We start from the raw sequence: 15,797 nt of genomic DNA, 5'->3' as shown, positions 1-15,797 counted from the left end.
TCACGCGTTGTCGTTGACTTCGCTGATTAGCATTAACTAAGCCACACCAACAACAACAACGAACGCGTCTAGTTTTGTTGTATTATTTATTTGTTTTCTGGTTTTCAACTGCACACCCACACACACGCACACATGTGTGTACATATACACCTATATAAGTAAATTGCAAGAGGAAGATAGAAGAGATTGGCTGTCGCAGCAGCCGCCGTCGGCGCTTTATTTTCGCGCTGCTGCTGATAAAATAAAGAACAATATTAATTTAAGTTTAAAAATAGAATTTTGCTGCAGATGCCTCTTTTCTGCATGTATGTTTGTACCAATGTATGTATATATGTCCATTTGCATTTGTATCAGTGAGCTGAGCGGCAGAAAAAAAGTTGCTCACGCATACAAAAACAAGCAACAACTCTGCTTGATCTGCCTGCTTGTCTGTGATTGCGCTGCTCGCTCTTTTGGTCACTCGTTCTCGCTCTCGTTGCCGCTCTCTCAGCGAGGCGACGTTGGAGCCAATTCAGCGCTCGTTTTGCTTCACGCTTTTCAGTATTATTCTATTCGCCTGCGTTTCAAGTTGATATTCACGGATTGCAGACTACGTGCACGCATACATACACAAACGAGATATATACATACACATATGTACGCATGTATGTATGTTTATTATATATTTTGATTGGATTGGGGCAAAAGAGTGCGCCATCGTTCGGTGTGTTTTTTCTTGTTTCTGGAGCAACAGCAGCAGTAAAGTAAAATAAAATAAAAAACAAACAAAAAACACATTAAAAATATTTATGCAACAATTTTCAAATGTTCGGCAGCTTGTGTATGGATGTGTTGTGTGTGTGTGCATTGTTTTGTAAATTACTCGAGATAATTATTTAAAAAAAGTAAAACAACAAAATGTGTTAATGAGAATATTTGCACATCAACTAATATCTGATAATTAATATTTAGTATTTTTCTCGCTCTTGCGTTCACGCTTGCACATTCTCTCATTTTCTTTCTCTCGTTACGATCTTGATGTGCATGCGAGTATGAGAGTTGTGTGTGAGTGTGTGTGTATGTAATCACAAAACATGCGGAAAAGCGCTTGGTAAAAAAAGAAAAACAAATACAAACTGAGTGATTTTTAAAACGCTTGAGACGTAAATGCAAAGAAGATAACAGAACTTTGTGATAAATCGCACTAAAATCCGAATTCCAATGCAAACCATTTTGTTGTTCCTTATCTAAGCTGTAAATAAAATAGATTTCCCTAAAAAGTATCTATGGGTCCGTGCGAAAGGGAATACAAAATAATCGCAGGGTAGTATTAGGTAAAATTTTTAAAGGAAGCAACTGAAATCATTATCATCATCTAGCTGAATTTAAATCACGCTTTATATTTTGAGTTGGGTTTTGAGCTGAGTCGCACTGTAGTCTTCGACTTCAAGTCAGTTGCTGACATTGTTGCAATTTACCGCTAAAAGCATCATTAGCGCTGTTTCGCTCTGTTCGCTCTCCTTTATCTACATATTCGCTCTGTGTGTGTGCGTGTGTGTCTGCTTGTCTGCTAAATAAATGCACATAATTAACCAGAATATTTTTCATTCAAAAAGCAAGATTTATAAAAATAAATACCCAATCGAATATATATATGCGAAAAATAATAACAAATCGAATTGCGGCGCGATAACAAATATGTAAAGAAAAAAAAAAAAAGGAAAAAAACAAACAAAAACCACAACAAAGTGAAACAAGTGCTAAAGCAATTAAAACGAAAACCAAAAGGCAATTAGAAGAATTTACAATACTTCTGTGCGAATGTAATACGAATGTGAATCACATTAAGAATAAGCAAATCAAAATCAAGCAAACGCTTTATCTACATAACTGTAAGCCAGCAACGTGGGAGGCGTCAAGAGAGTAATAGAAACAAAACGACAGCGAGAGAGAGAGAGAGAGAAAGAGAGCTAGCGAGAGAAATTGCGAGATCGTGGCAAGCAACACACAAGGCCATCCCATCCAATAATGTGAGTAACCCATCCGCCTTTGTTCCTATACAATCACACACACATACACATAAACAATAATCTTTTTGCTCTTGTTCATATATTTATTTGAAATTTGAAAAATAAATTGGAGCAAGGATACGTCTTTTAGATGTACTTAGAGTATTTTTATTTATTTAGAGGATAGAGATAGTATGAAATGAAAACAAACTTATAGAGTAAGGCACTAACTACATATACATACATATGAATATAGTAAACAACACACAAAAACAGAAAGTTATGCTAAAGTTGAGTTATTCTTTTAAAATATTTTTTCATTCATGTAAACACTAATTAACTGTACAGAAGACAAAGTTATCTAGGGGCAGCCAACTCTCGTTGTTTCTCTTGCAATTATGCAAAGAAAAAGTTTGTCTTTGCTGGACATTTTTGTTGTCGAATTCTTGTTGTCGGCAACTGTTGGGAATTGTGATGTCAACAGTTGCGGAACCGCTGAGCTAAGGGGTCAAAAGAATTGCATTTCATGAATAGAAACCTTGATAATGCATCTTTGTTTTTTATGTGACTGGGATGCGCTCTAATTGCTACTGATGCTGCTGCTGCTGCTGCTGCCGCAACTCCTGCTTCTTCTTCTCCGACTTCGACATTGGCATTGGCATGTGGCATCGGCTCCCATTCTGTTTGTGGTTGCGGCTGTTACTCAAACTATTTGCGCAGCGTTTGCAGCAAATATTAAAATTTTATCCAATTTTTTTGCTTTATTTTGTTTTTGTGCATATGAGAATTTTGTATGCATACGAAATGTAAATTGAAATGAAATGAATAGCAATCTCTTTTCAATAGCTAATGAAATATTAATTAAACATAGAGATAGAAAACTTAAAAAGCTGTGTGTTGCCGTCCCTTTCAAACTTATCTCTTTTATGAATTTGAGGATTTTCTGTGCTTCCTAGAGGAAAAAGACATAAATATAGGCCCTTAAGAGACATCTAGTAACAGTTTAACTGTCCTTTGGTAGAACTTTTATTTTCCTTTATGCCATTGAATCTCACGTAAGCAGTTAAAGATATATAAATTTGCTTGGAAGATTAAAGAGTTCTGCCCCGTCGTTTAAAGAATTTTCTCTGTGAATTCAGCGCTAAAAATATGCAGATGTTTATTTTTGGGCCACAGACAATGGAAATGTTTTGTGTTTGTAAACGACTTTGCATTTATCTTCCGCTACTTTTTGTTTGCCCACAAATATTATTAAGTAATACATCTGGCTATAAGGTGAATTGTTTCTCTTTTTCCAGTTAACTGAAACAGAAAGTTGAACAGGTGTTTTGTTTCTTTCGCTTCTTTTTTAGGTTTGCTTAACGTAAGTTTTATATTCATAACCAAATTCTTTAAGAAGTTGGGCAAACTTGAATGGAAACTGAAATTCGGGTTGAAAATCATATATATGTTGTATATATAGATTATTAATAAAGTCTTATTTAAGTTGTTATTTAAGTTAAATGGATTATTGGAAATCTGCTAGAAGATTATAATTAAAATAAGTTATCTATTCACTGCTCCGAGCTGTTAAAGAATTCATATATATATATATCTTTAATAATATATATGCTATATAAGCAGCGAAAGAGTATTTTATAGTCGTTAGCATCTGCAACTTGTTTAACTTCCTATTTTTATATAAATATATAGATGAGCTTTCCTGTTTTCATTTGCTTTTTGGATATCCGGAATTTAATTATCAGAAAGTTTCTTAAAATTGATTAAGACAAGATATGCAAATACATATTTATATAAATAGATACATTTATACATGTACATATTTATATAACTACGAGGTATATGGCTGCAAATGTGAAATAAAACTTACGGCTTTTAAAATTCCTGTTTGGCCTGAATAGTAGTTTAAAAAACTAAAAAAAAAAAAAAAATGCTTAAAAAAGAAAATCCAGCGGTAACTGGCAAAAACGAGTGGAACATTTTTCATTTTTGTTTTTGTTTTTCAACAAAGCTGTAAATCAAAACGCGTTTTAAGCAAAAATAAAAAATGGAAAAAATTGATAGCAAGAAGAGGAGCAAAAATCGAGGCGCAAAAATTAATGTGATATTTAATTTTTTGCTTTTCGAATTTTTTGCGACAGTTTTTTTTTTTCTGGGTGTAAACTCTATATATTTTGCTAAAATAAACTTGTTTTCTGTTTCCGCGCACACCGATACAAAAATAAATAAATATGCATGCACATGTGTGTGTAAATTTTAGCGTGTGCTTTTTGTTATATATATATATATTTTTTGCGCTCTGAAACCGCAAAGTTCTGCGCGTTTGGCTCGACAATCTTATCATCTAATGTGCTAAAAATAGATTTGGCCGCCCCTGAGTAGTTCCATATGTATGCGTGTGTGCGAGTGTGTGTGTGCGTGCACATATGAATTTGTGTCTGCTATATGCATATGTGTGCCTCTGGAACTTCGCGCCAAACCTTTTTCTCTATTCATATCTCTAGCTATCTGCAGCCGTATCTTTGTACCTGTATCTGTATCTGTATCTGTATCTGTACCTGTACCTGTATCTGTATCTGTATCTGTATTTGTATCTGTATCTGTATCTGTATCTGTATCTGTATCTGTATCTGTATCTGTATCTGCATCTGTATCTGTATCTGTATCTGTATCTGTATCTGTATCTGTATCTGTAACTGTTTCTGTATCTGTATCTGTATCTGTATCTGTATCTGTATCTGTATCTGTATCTGTATCTGTATCTGTATCTGTATCTGTATCTGTATCTGTATCTGTACTTGCAACTGTATCTTCTAGAATATATATATATCTATACTTTTGTATCTTAGCATATCGTATATCTGTCTGTAGCTGTATTTTCGTATCTGTATATACATATATATATATTCTATATGTATATGTAGCTGTACCTATATATCTCTATCTGTATTTTTCGCTATATCTTTGCATCTTTGGCTGTATCTTTACAATTTTATCTATGTATCTAGCTGTATTTGTATTTATGTCTTTTCTTGTGTATTTGTATCTGTAACAGTATGTTTGCATCTCTAACTGTAACTGTAGCTGCATCCTTTCATCGCTATCTGTATTTATGCTTGTATCTTTATCAGTATCTATAGCTGTACCTGTATCTTTGTACATAAAATTGGCTCTGTGTGCACGTACATGTGAAACTCTATATCTGTCGCTGTCTCTGTATAGCTTTATCTTTACAAATGTATCTATATCTGTGCTCATGCACAACATGTACTTGCTTGTAGATGTTTTTATATATCGCCCTAAAATTTTCGCTAACTAAATTATTATTATTATTGGTTGTTTTTTTTCTTCTTTCGTTTTTTTGTTCTTTCTACATCTGTGTTGTTAAATTTTTTTGTTAGAGCGACCGTGTGATCATTTAGCGCTGTGCTAATTTAATTTGTCTGCGTGTTTGTGCCTCTTGTGTATGGAATTTGTTTTTGGTAGCTTCTGAAAATATGGGAGTATTGCAAAACGCAAAGCAAACAATTCATGAAGTCGAATATGGCCAACGAATTTCTCCATACAGATCACAATTTTGAACATCGCTTGGCTGCTTTACGCTCGAACAGTCCCAAATACTTATATCCTATGCTCTAAAAACTTTAATCTGTTTTTCGGTGAGCTGAAAATGCGAGAAGAGAGAGACAGAAAAAAATAATAAATAATCCAGAAAAATGCATCAATAGAGTGAAATTGTTGTCTATAAATTGATTTAAAATTTTCCACAGCTTTTGCTTTTTACATTTCTTGCTGTTCGCCCTGCTGCTGTTCAACGGTAATAATAATTATATTAAAAATAAAAATAAAAATAATAGATACATGTTGATGATATAAAAAAGTAAAACAGAAATCGAATAAATGCAAAATATTTTTTTTTTTTGCATCAATAATTTCACTTCTCATTTAAAGTTTGTGCAAAAAGTTAGCAGCAAACTGTGGATTTATAATAACTCAACTCGATATGTCGTCTCTGCTGCAAATGGCTGTTGCTGTTGTTGTTGTTGCATCTGTGTGTAATAAATATATACATACATATACATATATAGATGTTTACCTTTGGGATTGTGTAGTTGAAATTCCATCATAAATAATTTCACACATTGAAACGCTTTACTCCTAGTTGGACACAACGTGCTAACAGTTGAATGAGAGAGACTTGAATGTGATTATGTTTTAACTCGCTGAAAACTGCAGATATTAAAGAACATTTAAGCTTAGAGCTAAGCCTTTGACTTAAAAGGAATTTCAGTTTCGTTTGTTGCATTCCAAAAGGCAGGAGATGCCGATTATTTTCTGAAGAGACAATTCAAAAGATATTTATGTAGTCCTAGAATAATAATTTAAATATTTAGCGTACATTCATTTATTATTGCTGAAATATTTAAACTTTAATCATGTTAGATCCTTAAAATTCAATGTATATTCGTGTGCCAGTTAAAAAGTACAAAGTAGAAAACGCATTTAGTTTTCCTTTGATGTATATAATTTCCCAACTCCCTCTCTTTACGCACACACATTAAAAACAATTAAAGTACGTTTAAATCTAAGCTTTTATTAAGCTTTTAGTTATATATATATATATTATATATATATATATATACATATATATCCCCATAAGCTGCTAATAAACTGCTGTCAAATGCCACTGATGCATTGCCTTGCTCGTTTTGCATGCCCGAAACTGATGCTCGTGGCGCTGGTTTCTGTGGGTTACCTAAAGCTGCCACCCACAGTTGCCACCCACAACTGCCTCCCACCCCTGTCACCTACCACTGCGTTAAACTCTTCAATGAATTCGCCAACAATACTGAGAGAGTGAGAGAGAGAGAGGTGGAGAGCGAGACGACGAAACGTGAGCTCACAGTTGTTCCTGGAGTGCGTATTATAATGAATATGCATATGTGTGTGTGTGTGTGTGCAGCGATGTAAACACATTTATTGGTCTAAATTGTCACCAAAATCTGTATTACCTGGAGGGGATTTGGGATATATACACATACATATGTATATATGCATAGGTATATGACGCAGTATTGCATAAAGTAATCGAATTAAGTGGAGCGTAAAGCGAATCTGTTTCCACGAATTCATCGGTTTGCTGTGCATATGTTATGCAGTAGCTGGATTGGAAATTGAATAATGCGCAGCCTGGATCAGATTTTAGAGCCTATTTGGGTAGAGTATTAAATCTTCGGTGCACTTGAACGTCAATGGGTTTTAGTTGTTAAACGCCACTGGTTGGGTTTTGGTTCATAATTGATTTGGCTTTTGTTTTGCCATTGCGTCAACTCTACCAACAGATTCAATTAGCGCGCTGCCAGTTGAAGATATGCGTGGGAAAATTAGATTGCAAATAGTTTGGAAAATTTGCATGGGAAAATTAAATTCTAGTGGCATCAGAAAATGTGGATCTGAACCAAATCAAGTGAAATGATGAGAAAGCAGCTACGCGTTCTCAATGGCAATGCCAAGGCTTCCTATATACACCCACCCGCACACACCCACATACTCAAAGAACATACACACACACACACACACACACACACACCAGCTCATGTCTGCTGTTTGTTATGAAAAGTTTTTGGCAAATGCCACATTCAATTGCATGGTGAATGCAATTTTCCTTCCACCTCCATACATGATGGCGTTCTATTTTCCTTTTATGTTTTCCTTGTACCGTAAGCTTCAGCATTTCCATCGTTCTTGTCCGCTGACGCCTGTGCGATTCCATTTCACTTTGTTGCCCGCCAATTGAAGATGAAGATGATGCCGACTGGTGTCCGTCCACCCTATGGCGTTCACATTTTCCGCATTCAATTAAGTTGAATAAATTAAATTGTACGAAAGTTCACCGAGCTGATCGAATACTGAACGCGGGTTAAACAAAACAAATCGTTTAATTATTTAATTAAATCTGCTTGCATATCGATCATGTAACATGAGATGTTCATGCGCCGAGTGCAAGAAAAACAAATCAGATTTTATTAGGACAATTAAATTAGATTGAATGGGCAATCAAAATTGTAAATTTCTTAACTCTAGAGACTTACTTGTACAGTTTTCCTCAACTGATGAAAATCTAGAATTATAATGTGTTCATTATATGAGAGATAAATCAAATTTGTTTAGTATATTTAGTATTATTATATTTGTATATTATTTTAGTATTTTTAGTTGAGTATTCTGCAAGGATATTTCATTATTCAATTTTGTATTCACCCTTTCAGTTTTATAATATTAGAGCAGTGTATGGGAACTTTAATAACTGTAATTTCGCTGCTGGTCACTGGCTTTAATTTTATTTCATCCAAAATGCACACAGCACAGAATCCGCTCAAAGGGATATGGGGTTATTGTCCCACTGGTTGCCAGTGAATTACATTTAAAAAAGTTTTTTTTTAAATAATATATGTTTTAGCAAGCTGTAGTCGACTAAAAGATACCTGAAATGAGCTTTTGCATAGAGTATGCCGAAATAAAATTGTGATATTAAATATATTCACAATAATTATATATACATATATGAGGGTATTTATTTGAATTTGTCTATCATTATTACTGGCTCTATATTAACTCTAAAATCGAATCTCTTTCTCATAAACGTCCTTTCGTGCGCACAAGCAGATGCAGAAAAATCCATATACCCTTTAGGTTAATTTTCCGCTGGATGCTCCTGCAGTATTTTAGAGGCAGCTAAAAGCTTATTTGTTAACGAAATGTTGGGAGCACTGTAGTGCATGAAATGGATTAAAGCCGGAAGCACGCCGGATGCAAGAGGTAAGCTGTCAACATTGGGCGAATTTCAGCTGATTCTTGGAATTGATTAAATGGAAAACAGTTTATGAAATATGTGTGAATGGCGTAAATATTTTGTGTGCTGTACTTTATCTCTTTATCATATACTCAATCGGTCTCTCTCTCTCTGCCTTTCTCTCTCTCTGTCACTCCTTTATGACAGCTCTATGTTATCAAATAATTTGACACGAATGCAAGCGACGGCGATAAGATCACAATTTGAACTCTCTGCGCTCTGTCTCTCTCTTTCGCTCTGCCTCTCTCTTTGTTCTGTTCGCCCCCTTGTGCTGCTCATCCATCATTTGTGCAGCCATCCGGCAAATTTTGTCGTGCCTTTTGCTGGACATTGTTCGCACTTCAATTCGACCTTTTTTGCAAGAAAAGGAGACAAAGCATTTTGGCGTGGTGGGCGGCGACGAACGGAATTTTGAGAGCGCTCTTATCTAAGCGGAGCTGCTGCTGCTGCTGTTGTTGTTGTTGTTGTTGCTGCCCCCTTAATGTCCGCTTTTATGGCCCGACGGCCCCGCATGCTGCTGATAAGGCAAAAATTATATTTTTAGTTTTCGGTCTCGCCTTTGCCTTTGATTACAGTTGCCAAAAAAAGACCGAAAACAGAATAGCAACAGCAATAAAGCATTTTCCTGCCTCTTTCCACACTGGCAGCCTCTGCAGTTTGTTCAACTTTAACGACAAGTGCAGGCATAGAGCAGCAATAATAACAACAACAACAACAGCAGCAACACTCTGAAGTGCTGCACTAAGGGAGACTGTCAAAAATAAAACTGTAAGCATCAGCAAATGCCGCTAATGATGAGGAACATGCCGAAAAAGCAACAACAACAACAGTAGCAACAACAACAAGTGAACGACTTCCAAGGCCATTACAGTTCATTGCTCAAGCAACAAGTGTATTCCCTTGTACTCACCCCTATGTCGCTAGCTCGCTCTCTCTCTCTCCCTCTCTCTCGCTCTCGCTCACTTACTTTCTTGCAGTGGTTTGTCAGCTTGTCTGCCTCGCTTGCACTTTTGTTGTTGCTTTTGCTGGTGTAATTTTTGTTTCGATATTATGTAATTTATATATTTTAGCTTGTATAAAATGGAAAAATTGTTAAACCGCTAAAGGGGCCATAATGAACAAATTTATGTAACAGGTGGATGAAAACATCTGGCTATTATCATTATTTTATATGTATATAGAGAGATTCTTTATCAGCATAACGAACTGAGTCGATCGAGCTTGCCTTTTTGTTTTAAAGAGCATCTTTATATTCCTGCTGCTCAATAAATAAGAAATACCCAAACTCGACTCGACTCAGAGAGCTGAGTAAGTTCATAAGTCGTGTGCTCACTGTTGAGTGACGTCTTGCAACCTATAAAAGGTCGAGTCTGATGCGCAGTTGAGTTCAGTTGTTTGGAAGACCTCGTACTAGACGTAGATGACAGAGTTCGAGTGGGTGAAAATTTTGAAAGTACTATAAGAATACTAATTTTTAATGTTATTAATTAAGAAGATTATTAGAATAATAATATAGAAATTAAAAGTAATATAGAAAGAAAAGAAAAGAAATAATGATGATGGCTCCTAAGGATGAACATAAAATTTTTATACAAATTATAGATGATAATAATGATAATTAAATGATATTAATGCTGACTTTGATAATTATGTTAACTATAATAAAAATGTATACCTATGTTAATAATCTTTATAATGCTGAAGATCGTAATAAAATAATAAAATAAATAATAACAAATTTTAAGTAGTATTACTGAAAATTAGAATGACTATATATGAAGACATATAATTTATATCTACATAAATACAAAGTAAACTTTTAAGCTTTTTGTTTTTTTTTTTTTTTTTTTTTTTTTTTTTTTAGCAATTTGAATTAATTAAATAATTATCTTTATATTATACTTTCGATATATATGCACAAATAAGTATTTATGTTAATCTTCGTATAGCATCCGTTAAACCCACCTTAAATATTTTGCCCATTCATGATTTTTAATTTCCTTCTTTCTTTTATATTTGGTTTTTTTTTTGCTCATTCGAATTCAAATATTTGAAACTAGTTAAAATTATGCCTATCACGATAAGCATTCAAAAAACCATCAGCTGTCGACAATGTTGCTAATCTGGTAGCTCCATTTGAGGCAACAAAGTTGCTAAAAGTAATCTCCCTCTTTGTGTTCCTTCAGACAAATTTCCAAGTTTCTTCATATATAAAGAGCTTTCAACACTTTGGCGCTGTGGCTGCATTCATTTTATGGCCTTGTTGTTGTTGCTGTTGCTGTAGCTGTTGCTCTTCTCCTGTCCATTCTTCTTCTTCTTCTTCTTCCACTTTGTATTGTTGCTATCATGGGCATTGTTTATGCTTAGGCCACGGGGCTTGGTACTAAATTATGTTGTTTTAGCTGGGCATTAATGACTCCAAGCGACAATGTTTCCCCCACTTCCTTTTCCCATTCCCCTTCCCCTTCCCCTTCCTCTTGCCTACATTGTCAATTTGGCCGGAAGCACCATCCAGTGCTACGTCACGCCCCGGGCAGGTTTAATCCTGTTGCCCCCGCTTTGAATGCTGCTGTTGTCAACTCCCACACAGCACAACGGACTTGATGCAAACGTATAAATTAAGTTTAAGCATTTTAACTAAAGCATAAATCAGAGCCACTAGATAGCTTCTAAAACCCTTTGTAGTCTTTGCAGTCATTTAACAAAATGCTAAATTAATTGCAACAAAAGAGATTTATATGAAATGTTTTTTCTATTTAATATATATATATTTTTTTACTTTATTGTTTTTATATTGAACATGTAGTAAATAATTTAGTAAAACGTAACAGAGTTTACATAAAATAAATTAAGCTAATTGTTAATATACTATAAACATATGTTGGTCATATTTTGTATTAGATGAAGTTTTGTTAGTAATTTTTGTATGGTTTATATTGGAATCTTAAATATTATGACTGTGAATGTAATCTTTCTGATTTTTTCTAGGCAACTGACCTATCTCCCTCTTTTTTTTCATTAATCGCCTCTCTCACTCAGCTTTCTGTCTTTCTAAATCTCTCTCTCTCTCTCTCTCTCTCTCTCTCTCTCTTTTTTCTTTTTCAATCTACTGAACCCTCTCTCTACCCTACCTCTCTCACTCATCTCATGCTGTCGCCAAATTTCATACGAAAATTAGTTCAACGTGATTCACGATAATTTTAATTAAAGTTGTCTATATAATATACATAATTATAGCAGAATAAATAAACGAATTATACATATTATTTATGTATTTTATTTTATGATGTATTTTAGTACTTTTAAAGCATTGGACTCGTCTGCTCTCATTTATTATATCATGTATATTCAAATATTATGGCACGTGTGCCACTGTTTCTTGGAATTTCTATGAACAACAGCCAAAAGTTCGCCCACAAAGTTTTCATCTGGCGTATTAAAGCCAAATCGAATCGTATACTCATTATCAACAACAGCAACAACAACCTCATCGTCATCATCATCATCATGATTATCACCTGAGGCATTTTCCTTGGCCACCTTGTTAGCATTAGCTGCTACAACTTGAGCTCTGTGCTGAGCGGCGTGGGCGTGTCGCCAACAATTTTAGTGTTTTTCTTTAATAAACAAATAAGTTAGGAGATTGGCCAACGACGCCACAAAGACGGCGACAGAGTCCAAAAGGGTTTTCAGGCGACGCCATCTTTTGGGCGGGTCCTATTAGCATTAATCGAGTGTGTGTGTGAGTGTGTGCATACCTTTCGATACCACACACACACGCACACACACACACGCACTTAGAATTTACGACTTTGGATCGGTTTTAACAACTGTTTGTTTTGCAATTTTGTGGACACACACACTTTTTCACGCAAAATTTATGAAACGCTTATTTTATGGCCTGTTTGTTAAGCATTTAAGTGGGCGTGGCATGAGGGGTTAAAACCAAAGAAGGTATTTATGTATATACATATATGTATACATGGAATAGTTGTGCTCTAGAGCTATTTGCAAATTGAATAACTTTGCACATATTCCTATATATTTTAATTTGGTTATAAGTTTGATGAATTTTCTCTGCCAAGGCAAATTTAATTTCTGCAATTAACATTTTTTTTTTCGAAGTTTACACTTGAAAATGTATTTTTTGTAGCACAGTTTTTGGGGCTCCCTTTGAGCGGCCATTTGACCCAGCTGCAACTTTGCTTCATTTCAACATTTACACTATATTTAATTAGCTTTGCTGTCAGTGGAGGCGATGCTCATTGTCCCGGCTGTCTGTTGTCCGTCGCAGATGCTCTTTTCACCATTTAAAGGTCAGCGATTATGTTGTGCAGTGTAGATTGTTACGTCTCCTTTGATGCTCTATGAATACTTTTAGCTAAGCTCAATGGAACAATGAGTTACATGGAATACGATTCCATTCACAATTTAATACCGTGTAAATATTTGAATTCAGATTGAGGGATGTGAGAGATATTAGAGATCTGTTTAAGAAAATCTTGGAAGAAATTCTTACATAAGATTGAAAAAAATCTCAAAATTTATACTTTTAATCATTTTAAGTTTCAAATAGGAAACATATTAAATTTACAGGGTATTTCACATGTGTGTTTGTTCATTTCGTATTACTGCCTAACTGCAAAACGTCACATTTAGCTGCTTGTGCAACACATTGGCAGACTCTCCTTCAACACACACACACACTCCCCCTATCTCTCTCCCTTCCTTTCTTTTTACTCTGCTCTTAGTGATTCTCAGCGTAAATTTTGCCTTTTAAGCTGCAACTTGTGGATACATTTACATTGTGGCTTTAGCACGAGGAAGTTGCCCAATTAATCCGCTTTGCAGCTGCCCTTAACTGCGACAGTCTGAAAGGGAAAATAAATATATATAAAAAATGAATTAAATAAAATTGAATTGTAACGCTTTGACCATTCCATTGATAGAATTTCTTTTGGCGATTTTTACCTCATAATTTATTACGCAAAAGTGCTGAAAAAAGGCGAAACAAAAATTATAAAATGAATTTTCAATGAAATTTGTGTCGCATCAATTTTCTTTCCTTCACACGAGTTTTCCAGGTCCTTTTGCAGCGATAGCACTTTTGCGTCGCCCTTTTATACTCGTTCACACAGGTCTAAAAGCGGGTATATGGAGTTTGCATAGTGCATATCTTTCGGAAATTTTAACATTTTATTGTTATTGATTTTTATTATATTTCCTTATTGACTGCCATTGAGTTTCTCTGCTTGTTTTGTACAGAGTATTATGCAGTCGGTATTCCCGACTGATTATTTGTATAATTCAATCAAATATATTTTGGCCGTTCATCTTCCTTTTTTTTGGGGTTTGTTTGTATCATTTAAATGCACTTTATCGACTCGCAGACCAGTTGATAGTTTTTTTTTTTTCAGCTATTCACGTTGCTGGTGCTGACGGCACAGTTATTCTTTACCCTTTTCTTAATTAGCAAGTCCGATTATCCTTGCTGGCAGCTTACATAAGCAGCAGGATAATGGGATGTCAACTGCAAAAATAAAAGAGCCTCCATGTATAACATTTAAGCGAATTTTACAAACGACTGATTCAGCAACTGCTGCCCACATTTGCGGAGCAGCAGCAGCAGCAGCGGCAGATAAAAACTCTACTTAATTGCATAATGCAGAGCAAGGGAAGAGCAAAGGGAAAGGTGCAAGCGAAGGCTGTAGGAAAAACTTCGTTAACCAACAGTACGAGAGATTTATCTGTGATGCCTGTCGTGCACATCTACCAGATGCAGGGTATTAAAGCGTATTTCAATGCTGGAAAACGTAGAATTAAATGAAATGAATTGACTTCAGTCACTCTGTCACTCTCTTGTTTGCTTGTAATGGGTATCCTTGAGTGGAGCTGTCGCTTGAAGTTGGGGATTTACTTGTTGACTTTCAGCATTTGGATGGATGGTTAAACAAGGACTTGTTAAACATTTTTATGTAACTAACTTGTTAATAGAAAAAAGCCATTAAGCGAAAGCGCCGAATGGTGGGGAAGAAGAAAACTAGGGTAAGAGGATGGAATAGAATGTGAGAAAGAGAGAGATAGAGAGATGATAGATGTTGAGAGGCATAGAACGACAGTGAGAGAGTAAGAGAGAGAGAGAGAGAGAGAGAAAGGCAAAGACAAAGCGAACGGTAAAGGAAAGAGATAGGTAGATCTAGAGTAATCAAAGGATTGAGAAAACTGAATCAACTCAATAGGATATGTGTTCATGTATAAATAATAAATAAAATAGTTGCCATCGCGCAGAAATATGCAAATTTTAATTTTAAGCAATTCATATTGTATATTGTATATTGTATATTTGATTTGCATAATCATTATCGATGGCTTCAAATTATTGTTGCTTATTGGCCATGTAAAGGGCGAGCAAACACTGAAACATTTATTTAATGATGCAACAAATAGGGTTAAAGCAAATATTGCAATTCGAATCAAAATTTAATCTTGCATTTTTGTACTCTCTCATAGGGTCATTCGAGATAGTTGGTCAAGTTGACTACAAATTGTGTAACTAAGGTATATCTTTGTATTAAAATAGTGGTTAACCTAAGAACTATTTTTCTAATTAAACATAGATATTTTAAAACACGATTCGTTTACTTTAGTTATTTGCAGAGTATTTGAAATTCTGTAGCAAATCATTTAATTTTATTTCATGTTTTGCGAATGGAATTTTAATCCCGTTTTTTTTTCTTAATTTCGATTTGCAGCTATGGATAAAATAACAAGAGAATTTATTTTCATACTGGCTTAAAGATAGCATCTGGGAAAACAGTAAAAATAATCAAGACAACCTGAAAAACAGGGGCAATAATTGCAAGAATTTTTCATAAGAACAGCAACTGTTGTATACATACATATATGCTGCAACAACAACAACAACAACGTCATCGGCAACAGCAGCAGCAGCAGCA

The 15,797-nt window shown here is 34.8% G+C and overlaps 1 long non-coding RNA gene across 1 annotated transcript; it reads left to right on the top strand.

Annotated features, from left to right (window-relative positions):
* The first annotated feature begins 1,644 nt into the window (after positions 1–1,644).
* LOC116804315 lies at positions 1,645–15,791 on the top strand. Its single transcript, XR_004364279.2, has 2 exons — positions 1,645–2,009; positions 15,594–15,791. It is a non-coding gene; the product is annotated as an uncharacterized LOC116804315 (long non-coding RNA).
* The last annotated feature ends 6 nt before the right edge of the window (positions 15,792–15,797 follow it).

The sequence above is a fragment of the Drosophila mojavensis genome, unplaced genomic scaffold (assembly GCF_018153725.1).
Source record: "Drosophila mojavensis isolate 15081-1352.22 unplaced genomic scaffold, ASM1815372v1 contig_74, whole genome shotgun sequence".
In the NCBI taxonomy this organism is placed as follows: domain Eukaryota; kingdom Metazoa; phylum Arthropoda; class Insecta; order Diptera; family Drosophilidae; genus Drosophila; species Drosophila mojavensis.
This window is presented reverse-complemented; position numbering and strand designations above follow the sequence as displayed.